Genomic DNA, 15,099 nt, shown 5'->3' with positions numbered 1-15,099 from the left:
TCACTGAATTCCACAGGTGATCACAAAGTTAGGGTTTTGCTTATCTTGGGGCCAAACAAAGGATCTCTGGATTCTCTTTGGGGAAAGCTTCAGGCATTACATGGCTGTAGTGATTGGACTGTCACAAACTGGAGAGGAAAGAATTTTTTTCAGCTGTGAAGTTACCAGAAAAAACTGCAAAGAATGGGATAAAAGCTATTGAACACTTGATGTAACCTATGGAGGAACTTATGCATATTTTGTGTGGAATTGTGGATCTCTCCCCGTGCAGAAGCAACAGTAAGAAAAGTTATACATCTCTCAACCGCCCCACCTACCCCCCCACTATTCAGAAAGCAAATGGACACAACAACGTACAAACAAAAAGTGCTGTGTTGGTAAAAGAAGTTTTGAACAGCCCAGCAGCAGGTGACAGTATGTTACTGTGGAGATTAATTACTTCTCATGCTTCCAGAAAGTCCATTAAGAAATCTAATCTACAAAATGGGCTCTCCTACATGCATTACTTGTCCATTAATATTCTGAGAGCATTTAGCAATTAGGCAACCCGAGTGATAGCATGTGCTGTCCTTGTGAAGTAGTGGGAGCAGGAGTTCAATAATATTTTTACATTGAAGAAGAAACAGCACAGCAATGAGAGGTGCAGCAGCAAGCAGTACCTTTGCGCATTCTGGTCAGGAACGGTACATGGCAACAGTCTGAAAAAAAAATGAACCACTGAATCTAAATAATTTCTTAGTTTCCTTTAGTTGGCTTTTCCCTCTTTGCCGCTTTCCATTTCCATTATACTGTTCTGTACTTTTCACTCTCTCTTGCCTTATCCTGTATTTCTGCCACTGTTTCTTCTGCCTTTGCCTTTTTCTTAACCTTTTTGCAGTGTTTAACAGCACTATGTTAATCAGCATTTCTTGAAATTGCTCTTGTCTATTGTACTGTCCTTTGCCACCTTTTGTGTTTGGAGAATTTTATTCCTTTCTCCTTCTGGGACTTTAATCCTGAAATTTTTCTCTCTTGCCTGCTCAAACTTATCGGAATTGCACTCCATGGGTGGGTTTTTCATCCTGTGATACATCAAAGGAATACAATGGGACCTTTTATCAGCAGAGAAAGCTAAAATAGTGTAGCGATACATTTCTGGTAAAGAATTTTCGTTTAAAGTACTCTCTCTCTTGTTCCATCCCCCTGTATTTTTGGCACCATCCCACCTCCTGTGCAGCATTTATAAGGTCGTCTCATCTGGCCCTTTTTTTCCAGGCCTTTAGCTTCTGCTGGCATTTAACTTGATATTGATAGCACTTCCCACTTCCCTGGCACCTCTCTAGCACAATTATACATGACAAAATCCATTAAGGATTTTCGTTTTGGGCAGCTGAGTCCCCACAACTATTCATGATTTGGCATCTCTTTGAAGCTTGTCAACAAGGCTACCAATTATGATGACGGTGGGGTTTGTGATGTGTATATAACATCTGTCCAGCAAAAGCTGGAAAGTCACCAGCAAAAATTCTTCTTGCAGTCTATAGCAATTAACATCTAAATGGGTTTTAGTCAGTACATCCATATCATGGACTTGATTTAAAGATATCAAAATGAAAGTTCTGTATCCCACTTTTAATATCCAGTGAGTATATCTTCCTTCGGTGCTGAGGATTTTTAATTTTTTTCACCTTTATTTTATTTTCTCTCCCTTAACCTGTTTCAATTCTAATTCCCTGTTCACCTGGTTCATAAAACACTTTTATATTCCTTTAATCTCTGCCTTCCCTTTCTATCCTCCAGCACCCCTGTTCACACACTAGTGATTTAATTGAAAATGAGTCAAATGGAATTAAGAGGCAGAACTCATGCAGACTGGAGATATTCAGCTCTAGACTTCACAATACATTATTGCAGATGGTTCAGAAATAATGTAGTTTATCCTACTGCAGTGTTTAGTATGGACAAGATGGCCATCGATTCTTAGATAATTGCATTACTGAAAGGGCAATAAGTACATGGAACAGGTTACCAGAGAGAATATTAAAGAAAGGTGAGATTAGTCATAGTATAATAGAATCATAGATGTTAGAGATGGAAAACACCTATATAGTTCCTCAGGCCCTCCACCTTGCCAAGACTAGATTGCTTCCCACTAAAACACAGTTTCAAATTCGTCGCTGAGTTTAACTTTAGAGGTCCTGGTAGGCCTTCTCCTCCTACTTTTCAGAGATCACTCTTTGCTGTTAGGGAGACTTCTTCTCTGTGTTGCCTTTGGTGAACTAAGTGTGGGGCCAAACAGCTGCTCTTTCTTGTATAAACATAGCCACATTGCATCCCATAGTCAAAATTATGGGCTCCCAAAGCAGGAATGCTGAAAGATGAGAGGGTGGGCGTGAAAAGAAACCACATGTGATGGCATTGATTTGACTGCCCTGGCAAAGCGATTTTCAAACTGTTGCATTACAGCCTGTAAACAGCAGATTGTGGAGTCAGCAGAAAGAGCTGTATGAGTTGCTGGAGGTCTTGAACAAGATGCGGCATCCATTAATAGCGACATGCCAGTGGAAGGAAATGTGGCTGCATTTTTAGGGACCCAATTAGCATTAGGCATACTTAATAAGGTAGGAATGCTTTTGAGAATTTGAGAGATGCTGAAACAGTAGAAACTCAGGAAAGAATCTGAAAGTTTTGCCTCTGGGTAAACTGGAAGAACTAGCTGGAAATGGGGAAGCAGTCTAGAAAGTAAAAGAAGTAGTATGGATAACACAGAGTGTAACTCCTTGCCCATAACATAGCTACAAGAGAAAATTTAGGAAAGAAACTTGTTAGAATATGGTAAACCTTGTCCTCTATGTAGTGAAGAAGAAAAGGGGATAATAACTGACTGTCATGATAAGCTATACAATATTTTCCTTTCCAAAAGGTCCAGCAAGACTTTTCTTACAGGGAAAAATATCACATACATTTTTAAAAACTGCAAGGCCATATGATGGACTAGTCTTGAAAGAAAGACTAGTAGAAAGGATGGGAACTGGAAGAGGACAGTAGTAAAGATATCTTATAAAGTGTCATATTCTTCAGCAATCTCTTTCTTCAGCCACTCTTCCCTCAGTCAATCTTTTGTATTCAACTGAGTTTTCAGTACTGAAAGAGTTGTGTGTGAAATAAGCACATCTTGGCAATACAAATCCCTACTTTTGCTTTGCTTAACAAATGCCAAAAGACTGCTGCACAACCTGATCCAAGAACGATTCCAGAAAATTAGTTTTCACACTATAAGACTACTAAATTGCAGATGGTGGTGTCCCACCTTGTGGATTAATTCTGAAATTTCGTTTGAGATTAGATGGATGCTTAGCACTGATGTCCACTTGAGACACAATTGTCAAATTACCAGCAGTGGTTTACTGGTTTGGGTGCAGCAATCCATTTCCATCATTAACATATGATGGAGATTTTAGTGGTGCTTCACTTCACTTGAAAAAAGTGTATAAGGTTGTCACCGTCTTTGGATATATTCAACACCTGGGCAGACATAGCCCTCAACAACCACTTTGGTTCACTATGCTCTAGGCAGGGCTTTTGGGCTAGAGACCTCCAGAGTGATATCCCACCCCAGCAATTAAGTGAAGAAGGACAGCTTTTACTTTCACTTGACATTACATTTTTGGGGGTTGTCTTGACACATTAATGATGGGATTTTACAATGTTACTGAGTACTAGAGACAGAATAAGAATGTTTTGGTAAGAAGCAATATCAGAGTTACCTTGTTTAATTCTATGGGGTGGGGACTAACCCCTTGGAGAAAAATCAGGATCTCATAAATTAGTCAGTGTTTTGCCAGCCTCCAAGTTTGTTGCAGAAAAGTTGGGGGCTGGTCGTTAATTAAAAGTATGATTTGATTTCTGCGTGTGCTGCTGGGATTTTTTGCTTAGGTTTTCTATCAAAACGGAATTCAAGTCAGCCCATGTGTTGTTGAGCAGACTGTGTAGAAAATTCCCCATAATATGTTAGTGTTTATAATGAGATTTCTGCAATGTCATACTGTTTCACCTGACAAATAATTGGTTTTTATTTAATTCATTTGGTCCTAGCTACTGTTCAATGCAGAGCACAGAACAATATTTTTCCATGCAATATTTACACTCCAAAAATATTTACCTTGTGATATCTGTAAGGTAAGTGTTGCTTTATAAACTGGAATATTTGTCACTCCATGGAGCTGTTTACCCTTCCCCAGAAATATTTATGCAGTACAATGAGAGTATTTACCCTTCAATTTAACAACCAAATATTTGTAGGCCACCATCTTTTATGCCCACCACCTGTGCTCAAAGCATCTCACTGCCAAATTATTTTATTTCTCAGTTTCTTTTCATTTTTTATGATAAGTTGTTTTCTTCAAGATTTTCTATCTCTTTTCCTGAACGCTCTCCTTCCCATTCATCACCACATTTCTGGGAACATAGCACCAAGAAACAGGGCCAGGTTTCCATATGCTTGTGGCAGAACGACAACAGAGGATGACTTACCACTCTGTTCTTTGACCACTCACCTCTGCATTTGCAAAGTGCAAACCTGCAAGCCAATGCTATTTTGTAGGCACAGCACATTGCAGACTCAGGTACAATTTGCTATCTGATATCCCCCAGGCCACTTTCTGCGCTATGAGTTTGTAGGTTATTCCTCCAACTGAATAGCTGTTGGAAGTTATTTTCCTCTTCGGACAAATTTTCTTCCATTTTCCATTCTTTAAAATCTGTCATTTTATTACCCTTATTCATGTAGAGTAGAATCTTACTGTAAAAGCTGTTCTGCTTCATTAAGGGTACTTAAATTTTTTTTTAGTTTCACCTACATTTTGGTGAATTATTTCTCTTACTTCTTCTCCAATATTCTTAGAGTTCTTACACATTCCATCTGCTTCCTAAAAAATGCAGATAATACAACAAAAATTACCCATAAGCATAAACCCCCGCAACTATACTTGATCATTTTAAAATCACATTAATGAAGACCTTAATATGTTGCCAAGCTGGAGCCCTAAATCCCTTAGTAGAGTCCCTTTTTCCCCAAAAAATGTTGTTCCAGAGTATCAAAAAAGGAGACAACTTATAAGCTGAAGGATTCCTTTTGCTTTTCATCAAAATAGTCACCTCTCTGCTATTTTTTATTTCTGCTTCCTTAGTAGAAAGGGAAACTCTCTTCTGCTCTGTATGTTGTTGATCTGAGTCACACAAGGATGTTTTCATTGAACAGGCAGTATTCCTAAATCTAGATCAATTCTAATTTAAACAGAGAATTCTTACATCAAACTCCACAATTTCTATTGGTGTCTAACATTAAGTTTGTTATGTTATGTGATTGCCAGTTCAGGAAGTATTTGCCGTTTGGATAGGCATGCCAGTGACCACAGAAGCACTTGTGTGTGCAAGACAACGGCAGGAGCTACCCCTTTTCACAATTCATCAGGAGTGCACTCAGACTATGAACCAACCCAAGGTGCTGTACAACCCCTACCACTGCAGTCTGAGCACTTTGGGGATGCTGGTGGATTTGTCCTGATGGGGCCTCTGCTCCCTGTTAGGAAGATGAAGCTGATCATGGGAGATTGCAGGCCAGACCCAGAAGAGAATTTGAGGCTGACTCCTGGAGAGAAACTCACCGTGGTGAATAAGGTGCTGGCAGGGAAAGGGGACATCCATGTGCCTGGCAATGGGCACCACAGCTAGGTGATGCTCCAGGTGTATGGGCGCACATGTGTACAGGCAGGGAAGGGAGTGAAGAGCTGAATTCCTAATGCAGTCAAGAAGAGACATTGAAGAGAGGTGAATGTGGTTAGGTGCTTTTAGCTCTGTAGTAATCTGAAAGCCTTTTCTTCCCTGAGTCACCTGGCTAAAATGTGGCAACAACACCTTGAGGATCAATTCAACACAGACAGCATAACCATTCTTCTCTGTCTCATGCAAACAACAAATAACATGATTTTAACTGGTCCCAACTAGTAAAATTCTCTGCAACAGCCTGGGAATCCTTTTCTACCTTGCTCTTCTATTCTGACTACTGATAAATACCTGAGTAATACTGGACTGAACAAATAAAAATATCCCAAAGTGACATTATCTAATTATGGTCCTCTTTCAGAAATTCTCTAGATTATTTTTTTCCATTTTTCTCCTAAGAATCTTTAAAAAAACTTAATCACCTGACTGATTTGGAGTCGTTTGCACTGGAAATCTAGCATCTTTTCTGGTTGGAGCTAAGCTTACAAAAAAAAATAGAAATAGCACACTCTAAACAGTCTGCCCAATTTTAGCAAAATACATTTGCATGGATTTCTTCCTGGAGTAGAAATTCCTCTTTTTTCAATTGTGCGCAATTTATGACCATGCAGAAAATGTGATCCATGTTCTCTTCTCTTTTATACAGCATAAGCTTCAGTGAAATCAAATTAAACTGATGTAAAACCATTGTAAATGAGATCAGAATCAGAATCTACCTCACCCAAGACAAAACTGTTTTGTAGCTAAATAATTTCATTTTGTGATTAATTTAATATTACTGATGGGGCCCAAATGTGTTCTGTAAACTGCTTTATGAATAGAATTTCATTCTCTGAGGTCAGTGAAATACAAATGAAAAACATTCTATTATTGAAGGCGCCACAGTTTTTTGTGAAATGTTTTTGGGTGTTTTTTTTATACAAACTTTCTATTCTTGCTGACACCCAAACATTGACTTTCAGAGAGGCTTTCACTGAAGGTGTCGGGTTTGGTTTGTTTGGGGTTTTTGACTACAGAAACACAGTTTTTTATTTAGTTGGTTAATTATTGCAGAAAACATTCACTGTTCTTGCTGTCTCCTCCTAGCTAAGGCCAAAGTTTGTTTTACCAGGAAACTAGTCCATATGCGTAGCTTGATTTGTTACTTTTATAATTAGCCAGCTAAACTAACAGTTTATAAAATTGCATTGGTACAAAGAAAATCAACTTGGGTTCAGAAGGACATGATGTGCCCTGTGTTTGCAGAATATTAATTGTGACTGGAATAAATATTGATTATGCCCTTTGTAAAATGACCGATAAACATTTCTGTATTCTTTAAACACAAGCTGTTTGCTCCTGATAGATTGCTGTACTTTCCCTGAGGAACAGCAGGGCCAAAAAGTTGAAGAACGCTGCACTAGATGTGGGAAAAAATACTCAACAAATGAGCTCGTTAACAGAAAATTGTGCAACCTTTACATAATTTTAATTAGAGACTTAATTTTATTCTTACCAAGTCTGCAAGTGCAAAAAAAAAAGAGCTGCACTGGAAGATTTTTCATAAACTCTAAGCTGAAGATCAGATTTTGTTCTACAGGAATTACTGTATCACATAAGTTATTATCATACGCAGATCTGGTATTGAACTGAGAAAACTTATACTAATAATGTAACCTCTGCTGCTGTAGTTCATAATGCTGAGAGAAATAAACATCTTGCCTTTTGTTTTGTCCTCGTGGAAATATAAACATAATGTATCCCCAATCTTCTTTAGAAACTCATTATTTATACAGGTTTTGCCCCCTGAAAAGTACAAAATACTGGACTCTCTTGTGCAGAGACAGATCACATTCTTCCAGAAGAATGACAAATACATCTCTCTCCTCATAGTTTATTTTTTAAAATCTTAATTTCTGCTGACATAACTCCTTATAACTGAGTTGTCCATATGGGCAATACTTCTTCCCTTAGTCAATAGGCTGCAAGGTTCCTCAGATCTATTGCACCAAGGTTAAAACAACTTTTCCTTCCAGAGCATCCTCTAGTACACTTCCTAAGGATTATGATATTAAATAAAAAATAAAAAATTTCTCTGTTGTCAATTTCTTTTGTTGTCCATCTTTTAACGTCCTCTGATTTGATTTGATTTTGAGATTAGTTAGTGACCTTCCTTGCTGGGTTCCCTTAAACGATTACCATTTTCCCTTTTAGGAAGCAATGATCAGATCTCAGCATCCTCTCAAACTCATTTTGTTCAGGCAGATCAGTCACAATATCCAGCTCTAAGCATCTAGATTTTACTTCTGGTTGACAAGTTCCCTGCCTGAGCACACTTAGTCAGAGACTTCAGTGTACAGCAGTCTTCTACACTGAAGAGCTATTCAGGCCTCTCCAGTTGTCTGCAGATGCCATCTCCAGAACTTGCTTTGATTGCAGACTACTTTCCCAAAACATCTATTGGCTAAAATACAGCTTGAAAGAAGAGCCTAATTGAGTGTACATAATCGATTCTGTACTTATGTTCATTGCCCAGGAACGGCAGATCTAGGTATAAAGACATGCAATGATGTATTCCTGGCCATGTAAGCTGAAGCAAATCTTACAACCACACTGCAGTCCAGATTTTATTGATAGAAATTCACAGAAAGACAAATATTTTTTTTGGCATCCTTATGTACTAAAAAATGCCACCAAAAGGGAAACCAGTATTTTCTTTAGTGGTGCTACTCCTAAATGATATTCTGTTTTAATGAGGAAGGAGAGATGAAGGGGTGCCCCAGATATGTGTTCAAGGATTACAGCGTGTGGTGCTTCTATTAAACTCACTGCAAAGGGACCATCCTCCCTGCAGGAACTTCTGCAGCTGAGGCCGCTCCCACCACTGGACACGATTTCTCTGTTAGTCAGACGACCCACAAAGAATTACATTCATTTCTGTGAGCAAAGATGTTTTCTTATTCTGTCATTCATAAGCTAAGAGGCTGGGGAGCAAATTTACTGAACTCTGGATAAATAAAACAAGGGTAAGTTATTGCTTGATCTTACTTTTATTCTCCGGAACGTATCCTGATTATCCGCAGAGACCTTCCACTTTGAATTTACACACAAGTAATAAGCACAGTGTGTACTGCGTACTATGAGTGAGTGAGAAGAGAGTCATAGCAAGGAGGTCATCCAGTATATCTTTCTACATGAGAGAAAGCAAGCTCTATCTCACTTCGTGCCACATGATCCTGTTCCCTGAGCACAAATAAACAGTAGGCATGCTGCTTTCTAGACACAAACTACCAACTGCTCTTCCAGTTAAACAGAACTGGTTCTGGCAAGGAAAACAGAACATTTACTGCCTCTTCTCTCATAGCAGTAGAACTAGGAGAAGAAGAGGGCAACTGAGATGATCTTACGGGTCCCTTCCAACATAGGCGATTCTATGGTTGGAAGGTCCTTGTGAAAATCAGTGTCCAGGAGAAATGCTTGTAAAATGAAAAAGCTTGTTAAATATTTTGTTGCGCCTGGCTTTGCAGCCATTCTGGGCAGAGATGGAAGAAGTCACTTTGATGTCCAACTGGACAAAAATTGTCTCATAGTTGCAACAACATATTTCCTCTCTATTCTCTTATAACAGATGCCTCAAACAGACCTACACGGACAGCTCTCTGTTCTACCTAAGCAGATGCGGTGCAGCCCTTCCACCTGGCCCTCTCTGGCAATACCAAATGTATTTGTCTATCTGGAAAACTAAACAAATCAGGCATTTGAAGAGGTAATAATTTCTGAGAAGGGGAGCATCTCTCAGAGGGGGACCAATAATTGGGACTCTACTGCATGCAGCAGTTAAAGCACAGTCTGAAATGAATATTAAAAAAAACAGCATTCTTTCTCTGTCACTGACATTTAAATCAGAAAATCCAAAATCTGTGTAGTGTCCACTGAAACAGCAAGCTTAAAAATAGCTTTAAATGGCAGAATAGCCAATTAACCTTAAATAATGTGAACTGACCTAAGCACAAGAAATGTATGAATTCCCCCAGTGGAACAGACCAACGGCCACCCAGGCTAGTTTACCTCCTTCAGTGATACTTAATGACTGATGTTTCAAAGGAAGCTCAAATTCTCAGGAAGCTACTAATTACTCCTTGCTGAACTGAGGGCACAGCTGATACAGCTTCTAATCAGTTTATGCTTCGACTGGAAGCCCCCTGTATGTGTTTCTTGGTTAGTGTAATTGCATTTTCTATTCATACGTAAAACCTTTTTTTTTTTAATAAAAAAAATCCAATACTATTAATGGTTGTTTACGCTCATTTTGAGTTTACCTGAAAAAAGCTATAAGCCCAGTTTTCTTTTACAAAAAGCAACAGTGGTCTAGTTACCTTGGTACTGTGGGAGGCAGAAATTACAAGTAAAAGATTGTTTCATGCACATGAATGAATTCTGCAAATCCTAACATCACTGTGAACAATTCCCAAAATATTGCACTTCCAGGAAGACTAGCCATTCTTTGTTGTGCAGGAACAGCAAATGAGTGAAAAAACACCTGGTTGTAGAATGCTTGGGATAGGAGAGGGCAGTACTCAAAATCTTTCAGCTCTGCATCACTAGTTTAGCTAGGGCTTAGGTTAAAGCCAGCCCAGAAATCTTTCCTTCTTGGTTGCTACCTTCAATCCCTTCTAGGATGGATATTATGAAAAAATAATATTGCCCTCAATTGATGTTAGCTACCTCATAAAGATGAAAACAATTGGAAAAAATATTTTTATTACTTCAGTTAATCTTTTCAGAGCAAAATTTAAGACAATAGAACTTGAAAGATAATTTGCTGCTGTCTTTAGCTTGCTGTTTGCTTATTCTTTGGTTATCACATCTACAATATAGAAATCTGGGTCCTTTCATGCAAGTACTTTATCACAGGTTCCTTGTGGCACTGAGGACAGTGGCCAACTGGCTTTCCCAAGGATGGTAGAGAATGAAGACGGGGCCTTCTGATCGTGGGAACTAATATTATTTGCCTTTTGTCTATTCATGCAGCAAGACACAAGGATTTGAACGGTACATTTGCTCTATGGGACTGCTTTAGAGAGAAGGGGAGATTATCCCTCTGTAGGTTTTATCACACCCATATGCCACTTTTCAATTAATATATAACAATTGCTAAATGAGAAAGACAGGAAAAGGGATATCAAGAGATTCTTTTTTCCAATTACTATGTTAAAAAACATTCAAAGGTATTGTATATGTGTTCAGCTGTGATCTGAGGATGACCAGCAGCTGATGAGAGTATCAACTTTCAGCATCACAGCTCTGAAGTTTTATTCTATAACACTATTTTTGTGGGATAAGGAGAAGTGAGGAAAAGAAATGTGGACTAAAATATTAAAATCTCTAGCAAAAACATCAAAGAGAAAGAAGAATTTGGCACTGAGATTCCTGCAATCATGGACTTAAATTATGTGGGAGTGATATGAAAGAGGGTTTGGGGGCTTTTTTAATTTAGATTTTTTAGTGAAAAACAAATGTTCTTTTCAAAGGTTAGAATCTGTTGCCTCAAAATTATTTCTCTAAATCTCAAAATAACCAGTTTGTACTTCTTTTGATGGTAAAAGAAAGCTACACTAGTTTAAGCAGTCAAAAAGTCTTTACAATGCCACTAAGGGAGATTATTCTCTTTGTAACACAAAATATATAAAAGGAGGATTCTTTTTTTTCTGCTGCCTAACAACTATTCAAAATATTTTTTCACATCAGATTAGTCATAGAAATTTTTCATCTCAAAATCAGTTATAGGAAAATGATGGGGCACATCTAATACGATGGCTGGAATTCAGTCTTAAGTCTACAGAGGCCAGTGAACATGTGCATGAGTACTAGATTAAATTATCTACTCTAGAGTTGCTAAACTAAACGAAGAATGTAGATTTTATGATGTGGGAATATTGATTTATTTGTATTGTATCTTTTGCAAGACTCACAACATCTAATGCAAACACAAAAATCTCACCTGAAAAAAATGAAGCAACCAAATAAAGTCTAGTTTAGAAATATCTTGGAACTTCATGTAGTAGTTAGGTCTCAGCTGTCAGCCAACTAGTAAAGTTTTTTGTTTTTATATTCTTCCTCTTTAAAAAGTAGTAATGAATCTCAGCGTTTTCCATACTGGCCACCAACTTAAAAGGGAATAAAACAGTAAAACAGTACTGAGACAGACCAAAGCAGAGACAAGAAACCTGAGGATATAAAAGGCAATGTGTTTCACTAAGGTCTGTTAGCGGAGGGGCACATATGACTGTCTTTCATTACTAAATTCTATTTGAAATTATAAATCAAAAGGTAACTTAGCAAGGATTCAGAAGATCTGCAAACATGTTACAGTGTTTTTCAAAAAAGGTGCTAGTAAAAAAATAAACATTTCTCCTATCATTTGAGCCTCAATACAGAGAAGAAAATTAGTAATTTCCAAACGCTGACCCAACAGTGGTGCAAATTTATGCAAGTTTATGTATAAATATGGGTATGACTACCAAATAGAGGGCTTCATGTAATGACAAATTGAAGAAACATCTGAGGTGTCTGTTAAAGTTCTGTATGGATTCAGTCATGCTACATTCACCAGCAAACAGAAAACAATCACTGCTATATAATAAACTGCAGTGAAGGGAAAAATAATTGTAGCATTCAAGGGGTGAAGTGAAGTAATGATGATACAAAAAAGCCACAGAAAGGGCATTGTTTCTGAAACAGGACATAAGACAAGAACTGAACTTTAATGTGTTAAATGCAGAAAGGTCCTTCAAAATAGAGGTGTTCTGTTTACAGACATGAAATACTTGTCTTGCGTTCAAGTGGCCCTTTCAACTTCTGTGTCATGGAAATCAAAGTATATGTTCATATTTCCCTCCAAGACTACTGAGCAATGATATTAAATTTGAAGGTCTGCAATTTTTTTCCTATATTCTTAGTTCCCTATCTCCAATCTCTTCTCAATACACACTGCTATCCCTGTTCCTCTGCTGTACTTCCTTCCTTCCTTTCAATTCACTCCTGCCCACCTTTTATTCCTCAATGTAGTCTTTGTTGGCCATCACCCTGAAGGCTCTACGTGTGCACCATATCCTTTCTCTCTGTTTCCCTCTGCTTTTTTCCCATTTTGTTCAGGTTGACATAGCTTCTTTGTGTCACGGACTGTAGCACATGTTGGTTTTGTACTTTGCTAAATCAACAGGACTTCTGATTCAGTTGAACTACCTGATATGAGCCTGAATAATAGATAGCAGTATAGTGGCTGGAAGTGCTAGCTTCGATCCATTTGCAGAGAGGCAGAATCAAAAGGAAATGCATCAATCCTGAACTGGCACAGTCTCTGAGGATTTTTCCCTGCTCCAGCTGGAAGATTTTTGTGGAGCAGAACATCAGAGCCAGCACCACCTTCTTTCGCCCCATACCATACTTACAATGGTGGGCAGTATTGCTACTGGTCAGTGACCACCCTCACTTTCTATTTTTCTTTCTCTTCCCCTCACTTTCTTTTCTCTGCTAAATAATTACTTTTTGACCAAAGGCAGTCATTTATTGGACAGTGAAGACAGCAGACAGAAAGTAAATGGTTCGGAGCTAAACGTCCTCCTGCTTTCCCTCCCTGCCTCCCACACTCCCACTGCACTCCAGCAGCCACCTTTCAGAAGCCACTGCGTCATGCTTCCAGCTGAGATCCATTGGATCTGTTAATTAATGCTGGCTAAGCCTTAATAACTAACAGAGATTTGATAATTCCCAAGTATAAGAATATGTATTATCATCAGCATTACTGAAAATCTAGCTTCCATTATTTGTATAAATGAGTGATTTTCTTTCCAAACTCCACACTATAATTTATGATGAAGTTAATCTTAAATTAAGTTTTAAATTATTCACGCTATTGTTAAAGAAATGCACAGTAAAAGCATCCTGCAAATAGGATTAACGTACAGATTTGAGCATTTCATGAGGCTCAAGGAACAGAATAACCTACTAGAATTTCATGGATTAGCAGAAGTTAGAGAACCCGTCTCCAGCACCCCTTCCCTTGCCTCCCTCCTCCCCCCCAAAACCACAAATGAGAGAAGAAATGAGTGGTGGGGGATTAATAGAGTTTCTCTTGACCCCTGGGATTAACTCCACCTAAGAGAGATCAGGTTCAGAAATACTTTCCTTCGGCTGTATCCGATATCAGAATTCTATTTTATATGAAATAGATTAAATATAGATATCAGCATGCTCATCAGCATATGCAGCACATAGAACTAAGGTAAGGAAAAACTAAGCAATTGCAAAATCTTTGCAATTAATTCAAGCTGGAATACTTTCGTTATTACAGACATATGTATAAGTATATATATTATAAATATAGCAGACAGGATGAAGCAGCCAGGGTTGGAATGAAAGACAAGAAGCTGGTTTGTTTCACAGGAGAATGTCTTTAAGTCCAAAAGTATTCCATGTATTCAAGGCAAGCACAGGGTGGAAACCAACAGAAAACTTATATTTAAACTGGACTGAGGCTTAGCTTTTCCAATAAGCTATTTTAGAGCTGATTTATGAGTTCTGCTGAAACAGATAAATAGCATACTCCATCTCTCTCTTTGACAGATATTCAAGATTTCTATACAGCTCTGTTTAGATGCATCCCATTTCTTTTAGATTCAGTTTCAGGATGATTCTAATTCAATAACTGTAGAAGAAACAACACTAATGTAAATATCTCCAGTAAAATGTTATTTCACAATCACAGTGGAGATTAGTCTTACTTCCTCCAAGAGTCACACTGATTCAGTCAGGATACAAAAACAAACATCACATTACCTTTTTTATTTTAATCAAATCTAACTGACATAAATCATAAGGATACAAACCAACCACATTACCTTTATTTTTTAATCAAATCTAACTGACATAAATAAAGTACAAGATTTTGGTTGTGAAATCATCATGGGGAAATACATGTAAATGACTTTTAGATCTCTTTATAGAAAAAGTAGAAAAGGTTTATGACAAAGAATTTCAAAAAACCCAAACCAACCAACCAATCAAAAAAAACTCAAACCTCAGCAACCTTGAAGGGTCTAGGTTTGAACAAAACATGAAAAAAGAAAAGCAACCTTGAGTAAATTCCAATTTATTCAGGTTTTTTTTGTAGATGTTGTTTGAGCACTAGCCTAGTCTAAAAGGTAGAGAAAGAAATACCCATTCTGAGTAGGCATGGTTTGTTTAAAGGAATTCAGTGCAGAGTACTTAAGACAAATGAAATTTACAAAACAATTCTAACTAATCAAGGTCTGCGTTCTTCAAGTATGTGTGAAGAAATTAAAATCAATCAAAACC

Source organism: Chroicocephalus ridibundus, chromosome 1 (assembly GCF_963924245.1).
Source record: "Chroicocephalus ridibundus chromosome 1, bChrRid1.1, whole genome shotgun sequence".
NCBI classification, from domain to species: domain Eukaryota; kingdom Metazoa; phylum Chordata; class Aves; order Charadriiformes; family Laridae; genus Chroicocephalus; species Chroicocephalus ridibundus.
Note: the sequence above shows the minus strand (reverse complement) of the source record.